Below are 19,220 nucleotides of genomic sequence, written 5' to 3' on the forward strand. Positions count from 1 at the left end.
TTCTGTACGTTGATAGTTCCAAATATTTAGCTTATTTTTATACTATTTTATCACAGACGACCCTATTCACACTATTTTATTATGTAAATTTATAAACTATGATATCTAATATTTTGGCAACAATTATTATTTCAACCTATTAAAACACAGAAACTACTAATAAAAGTATATAGACTAAATAAATATGCTGATCCACCCACCTCCGTCATCGGGTAAGACAGTTGTTGTTTCATATTATATACAATTGTAGTATATCATTGAATTCGAATTCCACACATTCATTACAGTGACGAGACATACTGGAAACCTTACTCTTACAACACAGTACGACTAGTTCGCTGGGATTTTTTTTTCACTTCAATGGTCTCGGTGACGTTCAATTCATCTTCGGATTTCCACTCGGCACATGCGCGAATTTCCTCTCGTCCGTCACGTACAAATAACCAGCCATCTCGGTTCTAATGCGTTTTCTAGTCCCTTCGTATAATAGTCGTGTGCAGCATTATGTATACTTCCTCCCTTCGCGCGACACGCAAAATATTTACTGTCATACGTTCGGTACATGTACACACGTGAGTTCTATAATATAACAAAAAATCCATCCGACCGGTTGTAACCACAACAAATAAGATGCATGTAGCGGTGTGGTATGTGTGTGTTTTAAGCATAAAATATAAATATAGTTTCATCGTGTGTGCGAGATCTATATAGCTCGACCGCGATGTACATGTTTTTTTTATGGGCATTTCACTCCACAATACAATCACGAATTGTCGTCTACCGGTCGTACCATCCATCTACCATACTCGCGTGATGCATATGTATGCATGTATATATATAAAGTAATAATAATTGACTTTATGAAGGAAAAAAATAATACGTGTATGAAAAATAAAAATAACGAATGAGATTTGTAAAGCGATTTTTATAGGTACGATGGATGAGCATAAGCGTATAAACAATATACGTATATAACAATATGTACTATATAACAGTATAATATATAATATGTATGAATTGGACTCCATCTCACCACGTCTCGAACGTACGTCAAATACCTTTGGTTTATTCATTTTTATTTTTTATCACATCGAAAGCAGAACATAATTTTTCCGTAAAGGTCGCGTGTATTCGCGTTTTTCCTCGGGGTTTCTGTCTGACTCGATTTGTCACCCCATACCCCTCCATCATGACAGCCGTAATCACCGCCACCGACCCCCCCTCCACCCAATAAACATACATACGCGGCACGCACAAGTTTCCACGCACGGGGGTATAATATTATTATTATACTCTAACCCACCTATACGGACCTATACCTTTATACCTTATACTATACCTACCCCTACTCTTATTATCTCCACGACGCAGACGTTCCCGGCGAGAAGAGCACGTTAGTCGTCTGCTTTGACAGTATCCCTGAAGACCGATTTATATTTTTGCTTTTCCCGACGTTTAGCGTTTGCACACTGCCCGATTATCTGCCACACACGACACACACACACACTTTCTCTCTTTCTCTCTCTCTCTATCTATCTATCTGGTATGAGCCGTACGTGTATGATGTGAACGACGTAATCATAAAATAAGCACACGTGATTGCACATCGCCAGTCGTCTTAAGAGGTCACTGCAGTGGGCGTGCGTAAATAAAACGGAACTTTAATATTGGATTACAATAAATAATTATCATATTTTACGTTATGGGTACCGAAAATAATAATACGTAAGCGCCAAAGCAATCAGCTTCAACGTGGTCGTTACTCATTACAATAAAGATGATGGAGTGGGGAATGGGGATGGGTAAAGTACAGATTATCAATACTATATTATTTAATAAATATTGTTGTGCACCAGTACGAACTCTCGGTCGAAAAATCACACCGAGACGTGTAGTTATATACATTTAGACGATAAAGTACCTATAATATAAACATATAATGCTTTAATAGCTTAGGTATTATAATATTATAGGTAGGTGCCACGAACGAATGAACCAGATGATATCATATTATTCATATTACGATTGTTTTCGCGTACATCGTCGTACGTCGATGTAATAACATTTTATCGAGACAGTCTGCACAAAAACGACGTACTCACTGCAGCAACGACCTGTTATTACTATTATTGTTTTTGTTATCATTTTCATAGAAACGTATATAAACTCGAAACAAAAGGACTTAAGTGCGTTCTATTATACGGAGCTTCCTTTATATATATATATAATATATATAATATATGAATATTATCTCTCCGAATCTCTTATAAATTAAGGCGTGTAATGGACGTATTAAACTGAGAGAGTCTTATGTATAAATATTACTATATTAGATATGCATAGATATCTATACTTTTTTTGTATACTCTTACTGAATAGACTTATAAAACTACAATAATCGGATGAGAGAGATAATTTTTGATGTGTATAAAATCCGTGAAACAAGATTTTGGTTTTATTGTCTTATAATATAGGGTATATATATAAACACCTAAATTGTATTATTCGTCGGTACACTTATGTCTCGCTCACGTTCCAAAATCGTATTATTTCTGTTTAAAAATGTATAAAATAAAAACATACATCACGCACATAATACAATAAATTTCTGTATACAATACAATTATTGACTTGTATTGATGTATTGATGTACAGAGTAACATTTTACTATACGAGACCGCCATGAATAAAGTATAATAATAATGTGGAATACTATAGGTAATATTTACTTATTTAATTAACTTAAATGAAATAAATACTTAATTGGAACTGATCTTACCTATAATATATTATACTTTTATACTATAATATAATATAGCTAAAAAAATTACTAGGTATAAAAACAATGGCGATGGTACTGTATATACGACGAGTATAATATTGGTTGTCAGTAACGTTTTTATACGCGCTTCAATATAATTTTAATTTCAAAAGCTCTATTTAATAAATTAAATAATCAAATCATAAGTATATACATATATACATACATACATACATATATATATATATTTATAATATCGTATAAAATAATTATAAATGTACATATTTTGTATAAGTAGACAATATCTGCGAAGTAATATATAATATGAACTTGCTTTGTGTATGATAGTAATAATCCTAAGTAATGTAATGCAAATTGTTTGCGATTTTTACACAGTACAAATACAAATAATAAAAATAAAAAATAATTATAATGAACGTATAATATATATTATATAGTACTGATGATTATTACGACTGTAGTATGCTGTGCAGTGTACATTACTATATATTATATGCGCACAACGATGTTATAATATACTGTGCAAACAATATTCTCGTGTAGGCATATACTTTATGAGATTTCAGTTGCAGGGTGAAATTGCAGCAGCGGTAGCTCTTGCAAAAACGCAAATGATATAATAATTATATTTTGCATTACCACGATAAACATATTATTACAATATTATAATCCTACACCGTGATGAGTATTATTCGACGTATAAATTATATTTCGGGCGCACAGATACACCACGCATGAACGTTTCGACGGTTGCAGGACGATGAGACTGTCACAAATCGTTTTCGATTAAACACAAAACTATATATTATTATATAGATGATAAAGGTATTACGTGTGTGGTGTATTTAATCAATTTGTCGTTTTTATTTGTCACGTGGATTTGTGCGCGCGCTGGGTAAACCTAAATTTTAATTTTGAATAAAAAAATAAGTGTCATCGCACGTCAAAACGTGCAGTACCGCGAGAGCGTACCCTCCACATTCACACACACACACACACACACACACACACACACACGAATACACTCATTTGCCGATACTCAAATTTGCGTCCGGTGCATTTAGTCGTGATATCTATGCATCGCGGGTCGACTGAGGTTTTTTAAAAACATTATAACAATATTATTTTCGTCCGATGTGCACTAATATAGGTACGCGAACAGAAGTCGTATTACTGTGGGAATATTGTTAGGGATACCTATATACATATCCGAGGTATATATGTTATAAGTATCGAAGGATATTATTGTTTACGTTAAACGTAAATAATTTTTTTTTTCAAATGGAAAACGTCAGTACACAGTAATGGTTTGTAAAGTCTCAAAGGTTTCGAATACATTTGTTCAGCTTTATCTGTACAACGCATATACATATATTATATCACAACCCACCGATAGCTATGTAATATATTATGTATAAGTATAATATGTATTTGTATGTATGTTTATTGTACATTGTATTATGTATGTGTATAGTGTATATGTATTGACATTTTATCACCAGAGAGTAATGACTTTAGTTTCCGCAAGAATTTCGATTTCGAACATTCGCGGTGAGTGTGCGCTAGCTGTTCTTTTACCTTGTTAAATATACAAAACCACACTCGCCGAGGTAGAATTTACGTTTTTTTTTTTTTTTTTTGTACAAGACACTTGATAAAATGTCTCGAGTAATACTTGAAACAACAACAACAACAAATCGTCTGTTAAATAAAATTTAAAAAAACGTAATGCTATTTATGCATTAATTTTGATTTGAAAAAGAGTGCTACAGACGTCTACAGTGCTCATAACAAACATTTTGAACTCTCGGGGACTTATGCAGCACGTTATAATCAAAAGTAATATTACACACTGTTCGATAATATATCAATACAATACAATTTTTCTGGTAACATTTTATTTGACCTACAATGGGTTTCAGTCTTCGCAGTGATATTTATCGTAATAATCTTTAACTTTATTTCTATTTCGGTGCTTCATTTTTTTAACCTAACTAGCTGTTATTTCCTAACGATTTCCTGATTTCACTAGTACTCGGAGACTTAAATTAAACTTTGTAAAAAAAATTTCATGTATATAATTTACTTTACACCTATAAGTTGCATGAAGCATTTTAGCCCCAATGCAGTACAATTTTTTTTTGATGGGAGTCTTAGTCAGAGTAAAATTACCAACACAGTCACAGTGTCAAATAGTACAGTGTTTTCCAACCTATGAGTCGATATTGACAACCCATAATTAAATAAATAAAACTAATTTTAGCTGTAAATTTATAAATGCTTAAGTTATGTTTTACCCCTACGTATAATAATATTGTTAAGTCTAACTAGTATTGAAGAATATACTAATATAGAATATAGATTCTACAACGGACGTCAATATTTTTTTATGGTTAAATTATTTTAACAACACATTATGATTAAAAAATAATCTTTATATTTTAAACTGAATTATGTATTTATAATTCCATATTGTAATAATATATTAAAATTCAATGAAAAAATTTCTTATAGTAAAAATGATTATTATTAACACTATATTATAATCACGGTTTTTTTGCTAGTAGGGGGGGGGGGTTATCAAGTAGTAAGTTTGTGGATCTCCATTACAAAAAGGTTGGGAAACACTGGAATAGTGTTTTATAATATTATAACGAATTTCATGCCAATTATGAGTGGCATAAATTTATGTGTCGATTTTTTTGGACGATTAAAAAATAAAATAGAATAATATCTTTTGCCTATACTATGTCAAAAAAGTAAAATTATAATGTAAACACTCCAAATTTGGTCATTATATTTTGTTAAGTATTGTAAAATTAGTGTAAATTGATCAAATTAGTTTTGTTTGTATTATAATATGTAGCCTATATATTGCAACCTATACTTTCAAAATAACATATACGTGCAAAGCTTGGCATTAACTAGTTAAAATTTATTTTTTTAAGCTTTTAAACTTAATGACTTAATAATATTAATTCCCGTTGTAATTATTTAGTGTTTTTTTTTTCAGTTAAATTGAAAATTATTAAGTACACGTCGTCAAGTTAAATTAATAACGTATTTTAATATTCACAAAAATAAATGAAATAAAAAAAAAATTTATTTCATTAGGTACCTAATATTTTTTCCATATCAACTTAAAACAGGGGAGGGGCTATAGATATGCTATAAGTTATGCCTACTATATCGTACAATGCTACTCTATTCAAATTCATTGACTGGTGTTTAGAATATTGTACATATAAATATATATTTATATATTATTTTTAGATAAAAAATTTATATTATTTGTGTTATATTGATTGAACGGCCTATTAATAAACTTAATTATTATTAGTATTCAATTTTTTGCAGTTGTCATTGTCACTTTTTTATATTTAATTATATTATGTAGACAGTAGACACATAATATAATATTATATTCAAAAATAAAAAATAATATTAAGTAAGTACAATATAATTTATTATTTTAAGTCTGTCAACTTTTGAGTTACAGTAGTTACACCAGTCCCCCAATCTTGTATAAAATTTGAATTTCTTTTTCAAATTAATTTTACACAATCTATAACATTATATACAAGATTAATCAACGTATGCGGGGTAAGAACAATTGACATGGCATGTATACAATTTGAGCTTACCTCTTCTTGTCAGTGCTTAAGTGTTGTAACGCGATCGTCTTCAGCACTAATTTAGTTGATGTTTGCTATTATATAGGTACTTTGAATCACACTCGCATTATTTATTAGAATTTTTAATAATTTTGCTAAAAACAATCGTCTAATTGAGCACAAATTCGGCTCGTTCACAAATCAAGATTCTTCCCGAAGCTATTGTCTAACTATGTCGTCATTCGAATTTCAGCTATCCGTTTCACCTTCATAGCACTAGACACCAATCTAGATTAATTAATAATTATCTATTTTTTTTTTTACGTTGACCTATTATTTTAATTTATTATTCCGTAAATATGCAAACTATGACTATATCTGATTGATCCTTACGCTATCCACTATAGATATCCTGTCTAATGTCGTCTATAGTAGAGGTACTTCAATATTAAACGATACGGATACCTAAGTTAAATAATATGCATCGCGTATATATAAGAATAAGGTGTTGAAAAATCAAAATCAAAATGCATAATGCTATGAGATAAACAAAACATAAAATACAATAATGTATTAAAACATATTATAGTATATAAGTACTTTATTTTCAACAAAATGGAATTTTATTATTATTGGAAATAAAATAACTGAACGATGGAACGAAATATTATAAATATACCAACTATTACGGACAGTATAACAGATATTATATTTCCACTTCGTTAAGCTTTCTGCGAATCATTAAGCTCGCCTGCTTCATTTATTTCCTAACGCAGCAGCAGCTGTTATTGTTGCGGTAATTTTAAACTCATATTTCACCGAACGATTAAAATATGAAGTGCTTTAAAGACCTAAGAAACTTAATGTATACAACTGTCGTAAACGATATTCTATAATGTATAGGACCTTCGATCACGGTATTATATTATATATTATTTTTCGTCTCAAATCAATCAAGTTACCCAGATAGTGTAAATTTTAAATTCGTGTGTATGTATAATGCATAGTATGTGTGTTTAAATGCTTTTGCAGAGCACGCGAGTTTTGTCGTAGACATGACTTTGAATAATATGTTTTGCCACAGATAATTTGTCGAAAACAAAAAAAAAAACTCGACGGAAAAATATATTCCCTAGGCAATAAGTTGTTGACGTTTACGGACCCATTTCTGATTTACGACCCGTAATTGGTTAACCTTGTACGATATTATATTTACATTGGTCGTTCATGAAATGTCAGAAAAATGCTTATCGAACAGTATACAATATATAATAATATGTCGTAATATTATGAGTCGTAAGTAAGACAGCACGTTGAGGAAACATGATATTATAAAACTCAAATCACATCGTAATATTTATAAATTGAGAAAAATAAATACACCATATAATGTAGACTGCGGTAGATGTATTTTATTATTAATTTGTGTTATGATACAAAATGTTTTTAATAATATTCTGTTTACTATATATACATATAATTTTTTTATCTCAACATTAATTTTATCTCGATTAACCTCTAATTACATTTATATGGTCAAATAAGTAGCAAAATAAGGTTTACCTATAATATTTTCAACCCTGTTAATGTATAGTGCATGAAAATAATTTAATAGTTAAACTTAAAATTGTACCTATTTTTGTTCATTGATATTATTTCTAAAAATTTTAAAAAGCTATTCTAAAACTTCTACCAAACAGATATACATGTATGATATATAACATATTAAATATTAATCTCGTTATTATCGATACCATAATAATTATTCACGTGACAAAATATACTGTACTGTCAACATTAATACCACCGACATGTTGTTAATATTGTTATACTCATTAAATTTGCTTTCTTAAAATTACTCAATCATTAAATTTATTCTCGTCATCACTTTACGAGCATGACGAGAGACTACGACCTTGCCGTGTTCAATAATTTAGTTAAGATAAATTAAAGGTTTGAAAAATTGTTCCTCCTGTTAATCAATTACAATGACATTATTTAAACAAATAAATTATAATTTCGAAACGAGGATTGAGGTTTGATTTCATTTATAAATTCTGCTTTCTCCATAGAACGTATGATGTATTAAATCGAAATGAAATTGAATTTAACACACTTAATTATAGATGTTTGTATCCATTATGATTTTTAAGATTCATTAATTAATATAGTATAGAAAATTTGCCGAATTCAATACGATTAACGGTTTTATAAAACATGTTTTCCCAATGGCCGATAGTATAGGTATATAATATGATATTTCGCATTTCTATGCCATTTCGTAAATAACGATTTTATTTGAACTTGGGTACCTACCTATATACTTGTTTATGACTATCAACAACAGACGTTCTATGACCCTTTACAATTTTTCGATATTATATGATTACTTTGTGATTGGTTTACTGACTTTTCTTGTTATTTTTTCTTCTTCATGCATCTCAGTTATTTTCATAGGAAACGTCATTTAACAAAAATATAAACGGATGTCAAATATCTGATACCAATAGGTACGCACACACATATTATTTAATATTTATATATATAGATTTACTCGTATTTATGTGTACCTATATATATATATATATATATACGATTAATAAGTACGAATCAAATTTTTTTTATATAATATATTAATATCAACACTACATACCGTGAACCGTGATGGTGTTCATAAATATGTATAAACCGTATGTCGATATATAATAAAAATATTATGTTTACATTCAACAGAATTTCAATAACGAAATTTAGCTTACCATCATTTCATTTTATCATTATTGTTTGAATACCACTCCTGTTGTGTATAGTGCATTTGTATGGTTTAATGTTTATTATAATATACGCATTTTATATGTAATAATATAATCTAAACAAAAGTTATAGTACTATTTATCACGAATAACTTCGATTTGTATCGTTTCGAAAACGTCAATAATGGTTCATAAAATAGTTTGATCTATAAATTACGTAATTTGTGTTACCGCACACAACGAAGAGAAGCTTAGTCTTAAAAGATTTATACGTTTACTTTTTACATTAAAGAGCTTAGGTATAGTTCTGAATTTCGTTACTCGTTATTTCTATAGAAAATGTAATAAAACCTTCTAAAATGGTATTTTTTTATTTTTAACAAATATTTGATAGAATAATTTGAACACTCAAGAGGACGTTTCACCCGCATGTGTGGTCTTCGTCTTACAAGTGCGTAGCATTGCAAAAACTTGTTTTGCGCGGGAAAGAACCGAGAAAGATACAGTTATAACTAAGAAACGAAATTTTCACCACATAAAAAGGAGAATTTGGTCTGTGCAATATCGTTTTTATTTTTTCGATATCACTTATACAAAAAAACTTCTTATTGTTTTATAATACATTAATTTTGCTTTTTTTAAGCATGAATAACTTTTTTTGTAGTTCTGATATCGAAAAAATAAAAACGATATTGCACAGACAAAATTCTCCTTTTTATGTGATGAAAATTTCGTTTCTTAGTTATAACTGTATCTTTCTCGGTTCTTTCCCGCGCGAAACAGTTTTTGTAATATTACGTACTTGTAAGACGGAGACAATACATGGGGGTGAAACGTCCTCTTAAATCTACAGCGAACGAAGCTATCTCGAATTTTTTTTTTAAATCGAACAGTCCTACAATAATATATAAAATCTCCGATTAATAATGCCATTTCTATATCTAATGCACAAAATATGAACAAATTATATTTTACTACGGAAAATAAAAATAAAATATTTGTCTCATTTAAATTTATCGTCCCTTATTTCATCTGCACAAACTTGATACACGGCCACCTGGGTCGTATATAATATATTTCATTTAAATATACGAAAAAGAAATTAATTACAATATTTTAACATTTATATATACATATTTACTTACTTTTGAAATTATTACGTTTCATTTTCCAGCTGCATTTTTTTTAATACGAAAAATTTGAATTAACGTAGCAGATTTTAAAGTCTATATGAATGAAAAGTAAATAATACAATCACGTAACGGTAAATTAAAATAAAACATTTAATTATGGAAAAAATTTCAAGTACCCCCCCCCCCCCCCCCCCAGACGCAAAGAAATAATATTTTATATTAAAAACGAATTTTCTCTCATCCGGAAAAAAAACATAATCCTTCTCTAAAAGTTACATTTTATATAATAATAATAATAATATGTTCCCTTTTATGTTATCGTACCTAGTTACAATAATAATAATTTAAAAATCGATATAAAGGCAATAATATATACCTATAGGCTATAGTAGAAACACGAAGTCCGTCATGAACGTGCACTTGGATGAATTTTATATAGTAGGTTTAAATGCACGTGTACAAAATATATTATATTATACATTATGACAGTGGCTATATTACGTTCGACAACAATATTGAAGAAAATTGTATTTTGAATTATTTGGTACCTAGCTTATGTATACAATATTACATACATATATAATAAATATATAATATATGTGGCCAGTATTGTGGCCTGTGGGGTATCATACATGTTTGCTTGAAGCGATTTTTCTTCGAGTTCTATTTATCTATCTTATATATATATATATATATATATATATATATATATATTGCGCGTGTGTGAGTATAACGAGCTTGTATTTGTTAAGTGCAATATTATGACTGTTACTCAGGGGAAATTCGAGCATTTTTCATTTTTGACCGACAAAGGAAAGCGTATTGCACTTCTAAAATTTCAAATCTGGCACCGCAGACTAAATTAAATTTTAAATTTATATCGTCAACAGTCGTTGAGTAGGCAGATATATATATATATAATATTCTATAGTATAATAATATGTCTAGGTACCCACCTCAACCTGATAACTAAATCTATTGAATATCATTGACACCGCTACAACCGTCGCTTATTCGGTGTCATTTGCACATATCAATAATTACGTAGGTACCTATATTATGAACATTCGCTATTATAATATTATAACGTCTTGATATACCACGCGAATACGCGATAATTATTGCATTAGCACAATGATGACAATAATTGTCATAATGGAGACTTACTTCTAATTACTATCGTAGTATCGTCTGTGTAATGCTGAGGTTTACAGCGAGAATGATAGAGAGTGAGAGAGGGAGAGTGAGAGAGAGAGAGGGAGGGAAACAGATGAGCGTATTAATCACTTTAAAAAATGCATGTCCAAAAGCGTGGTGCTATAGATTTTTATTATGACAATTAGGCAATAGGTATATATTATATATTATAAGTTCAAATATAAAGCTATTAATAATTAATATTAGAGATACACCTCCATCATAATTTTATATGTCTTGCACTTCGTCTACATATTTTATTCATTCGCTATTGCGTATGATATAGGTATACATTACGTATTTAAGTGTAAGTTTTCGCATTAAAAGCTACCTGTTTCTACCTATATTTATGTAAAATATTAATCGTGTTTTTACAAGTACATTTATTTTAGAGATTATTATTTTATCACATTTACTTATTTTGTAAAATGGTCCATCGTATATAAGTATGATTAAAATCCTTTCAAATATGAAAAAATGCAACATTGAATAATATTAATTTACATATACTTCATACCTACGTATTATTTTAAAATGATTAGTAATATTGCATTAACTTTTTCATATATATGTATAAATTATGTGTTGTTGTGTTCTAAGTGTATATTTTTTAAAATACGTCAACTACAAAGGTGCTTAGCCCACATGAATTTAATAACTATAAAAAGATAATCATATATGTACATTCGTATTAACTTTTTTTAAATTATAATACGATACGTTTCTTAATCATAATAATCATGATATATATACTTATTTTGATTAGCTAAATCCATTACTTTGAAGGATAAAATAGAAATTTAAAATATCTCAGAATATAATTTAAATTAATCACTTTGAAGTCATTTTTTGTTGAGATTATTTAGCTCAGCGTTTGAAACATTTTATATTACCATTTTCAATATTTGTTCATTGGTTGCACTTGTAATGATTGAGCAAATATTGAAAAAAATAATGATAATATAATATACATTATACATATAGGTACTAGGTATTTTAAATTATTTTCAAATTGTTCTAATAGTTCCTACCCATAATCAATTTTCCTTTTCCGAAACTGGTGACACTACTGCACTTTACTAAATATACATTCGAACTGATAAAAAATGTATACAATTTAATCAGATTGATACTAAATATTAAAATATAATCTATCGAAGAAATAACTTGTGTGTGGATAACTTGATATTTATTTATAGGTAAAAAATCTTAGAAAAACAATATATAATGTGTAAAAATAAAAGATAAATATTGCAAGTACCTCTAATATATAATGTAAATATTTAATACGGTACCACCTTGCTTAATGCGAAATATGGCAATAATACAAATATTAATTTAAGAAAAAGAGTAATTATGAAATTTTTAATACGAAAATTGTAGTGGTCAGTGAATCGATAAACACTTTTTGCCATGCCATATAAATATCGTTTATAATGGTTTTAACAAAAACGAAATTATTGATGAATAATTAATAATATATAAACTCGTATAATATCATAGTGTGATTTATTGCGCGTGTTTAAAATAAATATTGTTATACATTCAAAGGATCAAAGTATATACCGTTTCGGCCAATTTGATCGAAACAGTGCTGAACATACAAACGTTTTTTGCAAGTACCTAGTTCAAATATAGTTGTATTTTGTTTGAAACAAAATCAGTATGTATGAATTTCTAATAATAATATAATAATATTTCCTTGGTGATCGGACAATAAATAGCTGTTTAGTATTTCCAGTGGAGTGTCTATTATACTCTGTAGGGTCTAAATCAAGTGTTCACAATGGAAAATATAATAAAGTTTACATAACGCTCTGACAAATCTGCCAAATCTGCCAAATCGTATACACACACACACACACACACACACACACACACACACACACACACACACACACACACACACACACACACACACACACAGATATATATATATAACAATCTGTCATTATAAATGTTTCTATTATTTAGATGATTTATATATTATGACGGAAAGCATTACAATCACAAATCAGTACAATAAAAATAATAATATGTACCTATATATAATGTTGTCATATAGAACAAAAGGTAGTGATGGTTTTAACATTAAAATACTAATAATGATTCTTGTGAAATTATATAACCCATAGTTTTCGAAATTATTTTATTTATACAATTTGAAGTCATTGTACTATCATATTTTATTTAAAAATAATTTTGATCTCTTTCCACCGTTATTATAACTATTAAGTTTTTCACGTTATACATTTTTAATTTCTTATTCCGAAGCATAATAATTTTCTGGGAATTTATCTGTATAAAAATTCGAATGAATAGTTTATATAAGTTATAAACTTGTAAGTTTTTGAAGTTTAGATGTGCGGAAGGGATTGAAACAGGAGAACCAACCACATAAAATACAGGTCCACTAGTCGCCGCTCATCAAAACTTTGAATACTTTTATTATTATTATAAGATGGAATATATTTTGAAATTTGTATAGGTATAGAGTAATTATATTTATGGCCTACAATAAGAAATACACATCTATATACAAGAAAGATACTTAGTGCTTAAAGCACCTTACCTTTATGTCAAAATAATTCTACAATAATTGGCAAATGTGTCTAGACATTAAAAAAAATATGTATCTGTAAAAGTATTATATTATTTTAAAACTCCAACCTTATGAATAAGATGCGTAAGTGATTCCAACCGTCGTACACGCGTGGGATAGGACGTATGCAGTATGTATTCACTACCATTGTATATTTGTATTACTTTATTTCTGTTCAATATTCTGTTTCTAGTCGCATGTTTCCACCGAATAGGTTAATGTAATATGAAAATGATTTTCATTTTTTATTTTTCAAATCATTTTTATGACTTTAAGCTACACAGGTCTAAATCTCAATGTTGCATGATGGTTATGTGGTGGTTTTACGTTCCTAAAATTATATTTCTGATGTTTTTTAAACGGTGAATAGATTATTCTATTGTTTTAAATAAGTGTCAACTTGCCACTTGGATATTTTTCCCCGAAAGGAAAGGATATATTTTGTTGAATTCTGCATAGTTGAACGCTGACTAACTAATCGCCATGTTTGTAAAGTATAACAGTGGTGGCCAACATGGATACGTCCACGAGTCACATGGATAAATACAATGATATCAAGAGCCAAAATGTTTATGTATATATTTTTTAGTTTTTATAACTTTATCGTATTCTATCGTTAATAAGTAAACATTGGGTTTTTTTTATAAAACACGAGCCGTAACAACTATGACGAGAGCCGCAAGTTGGCCACCCCTGATATATATAATATTATAATGTGGGTAACTTGATCAAATACGACCTGCTATAGGTCCACGTCATATTATTCAGCTTTGTTAAAAAATTATACTTTTTTATACCTATTGAGCTAATGATTATTGGTATTCTTTTTCGGGTACCCAATATTACTCTTACATATTTTATTAAATGCATATAGATGCACTATTCGTATTCGAAATTAATGTCGACATTATTAGTTAAATCTATTAGGTGTAATCTTTAATATGACGTTATATAATTATTGTATATATATATATATATATATATATATATATAGATATATTTATCTATATATTATAATATGTATATAGTATATGTTAATATCATGAGAATTCATTGAGATTTTACATAACATTTTAATGACATTTTAGCCCTCCGATGGTAATATAATGTTTTATGCGATTTTGTGGTTAATACCCACGGAAATTATAGTAATTTATAATATCAAATCGGTCCAAATTTCGATACGTATATTGATTATCATATTAAAATACATTACTATGTATAGTAAGGGCCGCTCGTCAGCTATTTATTATAGTTAAAGGCTTGTAGACTCGTATAGGTCATGGTAACAGCAGATACCTGGATACAGATTTAATTACCCCGACAATCAATAATTGAATAATACATTGAATGACGTCCAAATATTTGTGTACATTAGTATACATAAGCTATTTATAGGTACTTTGATTTAGTGTGGTTTGATGTGATATAATATAATAATAATTTAAGAAGCATGTATTTGGTTTAAACATTCAGTTCGCGGATAATTAGAGAATCGTGCGATATGCAGCGTAAAGACTTATTCCATGGGTATAAATTATGTTGTGTAAAATATTAAAACATAATGAAGTGCTACTACCTACTATTATTATACTGTTGTACAATATACTACTAGATATAATATAATGATATTATTTTCTCAAAACGCTGTTCATTCATGTCCACGGTTGAAATCTACTTACCTTTAACTTACTTAGGTAAGTACCTACCTTACCTATAATAACAATGAATTGCAACAGAATCAAGAACGACTGACATACGAATTCGATACGAGTCCAGAATTCGTATTTTTTCCACGTAAAAAACGTACCCACCTGCATAGTTCTAGGAACTAAATTTTAATAAACTATTTCGTTATTTTTATGTTATACAATAATAATATTTTGCATACGTATGTTTTCTTGACTTTTGGGATTTTAGTATATATGTATAAATGCATATTATATACGCATATATAGATTACTATTTAATTTGTCCAATAAAGCATTAAAAAACATTTTTATTTATTTTTGTAATGATTTATGATCAAAGTAATATTGTATTATACAATACAATATTATTTATTTTTCTAAATTATAGAATAATATGGTACATCTATTATTACTACTACAGTATATTATATACTATATATTTGGTAGTGTTTTTACCCACGGTATATTTATGTTTGTATATTGTGTGGCTAATCAACCGATCAGCCAGATGTCATGTATCGTCGTCTCAATGTGTTGTAGTTATAGAATAAAGACGGTCAGATTTACTAATAATAGTAATAATAATGATAATAATAAGTCGTATGTGCAGTGTGTACGATGAGTGTATCTTTACAATAGGGTCGTCCTCTCTGCTAAGGAGATCGAGCAGTCGCAGGTAGTCGTCTACAAAACATGCGAGATAAAATAGAGATTCCCCATTATTATTATTACTATTATATATGGTGGTCTCTACCGAATAATAATAATAATAATGAAAAAAAAAATTGGAAAACGCACACTGTCTACAATATACACTCAGTTGTCAAAAAAATTCTTCTGCCTCTTGTACACCATTCGGATTTTTTCCTCTGAAATACCCGTGTCCAATTCGATTTGTACAAGAGGATCTGTATTATTTTTATACACGTCAGTGTGTACGTATGAGTGTAAATGTGTACATTTTGCAGACAAAATAATAGCTTACACTGCCGGGCCGTAAATAACTGAATGTCAATTTGTGATTGACCCAGTTCGGGAAGTATTAAACGCGCGCTGTATATATAGGTACATCGTTGTTAGTTTTGACGTTTTTATGGTGACGGTGCAAGAACTGTAACCATAATATTATTCTTCGCGAGAAACTAAATTATTGATTGTTTAGAATATTATTGAAAATCTGTAAGTATAGGAAACTGTATCTCTAATATAAGTCTCATATCAATATTTAGATATAATACGTTGCAAAAATAATGTCTGTTTTTAAATCTGCTGTGAACAGTGTGAACACCTACACATTTATTGCTTATATTATATTATGATAAAGTGTATACTCTGGATGATAACACATAAGACATAACATATTATTATATTAAAACTTACGATCACGCCAGTTGCTAGACGTAATATATTATAATAGCACAATATTCAAATGCATATTTTAACCTACATTTACATTATGCATTCAAGCATACAATATATTAAATTGGATATAATGGTGACGCTGGGTCACTCTAACCGGTAGGTATATCCGCATATGTCATCATTATAAACGAAGGTATCGAAAAGTAATCTATTGTAGATTAGGTATATAAGGTACCTGCCGGGACCAACAAAATTGGTCAATAAATTCGATATGTCGCCGAAAGTCGAAATAATGTTTAAAACTATTTGTTAGGTGTCTACGTCGTACGCATTAAAATACGATTCAACGTTCGTTTTAATTTAAATTCTAATAGACAAGAAATTAAATGAAATATTTGTCAAATTAGTACTAGTTTTGACGAGATAAAAATTGATTTTCTTGTGTAAATAATGTAATAATATTTTATTACAAATTATGCACATGATTTTATTTCTTGCTAATTAATTAAGCGCTACCAGAGAACAATCAATAATTTATCAAATACGTTTTTTTCTTTTTTTTCTTCTATGTAATCGTAAATATTTTGATAAATCTGATTTTCCATTTTTCGACGAGTAGGCACGTCGCTATATAGTATTTATATACACACACACGTATACCTGTAACTACACTTTCTGCGTAATGTATACATGTATTATATCTGTGTGTGTATGTATGATGTGGTCTAGTGATTAATTTCTGTCAAAAAGAAAATCGTTATTAATGATAAACCATATCGTAAATACAGGAAACACTCTCGCGCGTTGTAGAATGATCCAATTTCAATAGTTCGAAAAGAAAAATACTATTTTCATTGAATTATTATTTTCATGCATTTTCAAAATTCTATTCCTATACACCATAGAATATGATTTCAAATTAGGCCAATTTTCACAAGCTTTTGTTATTTTAGATTCTGAACGAAGTGATGAATGTATTGATTTTACAATGATGTGTATTTTTTATTTTTTTTGTGTCTGTGTACAGCATAACTAGTCGAAATAATGCTTCGATTTCAAACTTTGGGGGTGGTTTCCGATGTAAAATTGAAGATCCTTGGTGCATTATAAAGGTCAAAAGTAAACATTTTCCAACAGTTTTCAAAAAAATCGAGAAAAACAAAAAAAAAAAATGACAGAAAAACTGGAATTTTTACGCAAAACCAGTTTTCGACCAAATTGATTTTATTATATGGTTGTAATTCAAAAACTAATCACTGTAAATACTTGAAATTTTCACCAAATGTTTATGTTAGTGTTATTTATATACAGTTTAATTTTCAAAAAGTTTTGACTTTTTTTGAGTTATTTATAGACCACTGACATTTTCGATTTTTTTGAGAATTTTTTTTTGATGTGTCGGTAAAAAAATGTTGGACGACCAAAAAAACTTGAAAATTTAATACAAGGTTCCTTATAAGTTGTTCTTATTGTAGCTAAAAAAAAATTAAAAATCGTAAGTCACAATTTTTTTTTATAAGCGTTTATAGTTCAAATTTTTACGAAATATGTCGAAAACGCGAAAATTTGCAAGTAATTTTGAAGTTTAAAAATCATAAAATTTTTATGTTTATAACTAAGGATTAAAAATATAACACTAAGTTTTCCATAAGTTTTCCTTCAAATAGCTATAGAGAAAACTCGAAGCGTCGTTATAGGAAAAATTTTAAATGCGTTTGAATTTTAAATTTTTTCGAAATAACGTAACGATAACGATATATCCTCAAACGACTTTAAACATTTGTTATTATTCAAAAAGTATAAGTCGTAGATACTTGATTTTACCAGTTATTTAGATTGGCATTTTCTTTACATGATTTAATTTTCAAAATATTTTGACTTTTTTTGAGGTATTTATAGACAACTGAAATTTTCAATTTTTTGAAATTTTTTTTGAAGTGTTGATAAAATTTTTTTGGCCCTATCAAAATACTTGAAAATTTAATACTAAGTTCCTCACAAGTTATTCATATAGTGATTAAAAAATTACAAAAATACATAGGCGCGATTTTTTCTTTATTAGCATTTGAAGTTCAAATATTGACTA

At 28.5% G+C, this 19,220-nt stretch overlaps 1 protein-coding gene across 4 annotated transcripts in view; it reads left to right on the forward strand.

Annotated features, from left to right (window-relative positions):
- LOC107165800 (uncharacterized) overlaps positions 1–19,220 on the forward strand; it is a 107,742-nt gene that overhangs the window by 68,405 nt on the left and 20,117 nt on the right. The gene's annotated exons all lie outside the window — the stretch shown is intronic.

The sequence above is a fragment of the Diuraphis noxia genome, unplaced genomic scaffold (assembly GCF_037042655.1).
Source record: "Diuraphis noxia isolate RWA-SAM2 unplaced genomic scaffold, SU_Dnox_SAM2 contig0004, whole genome shotgun sequence".
Lineage (NCBI taxonomy): Eukaryota > Metazoa > Arthropoda > Insecta > Hemiptera > Aphididae > Diuraphis > Diuraphis noxia.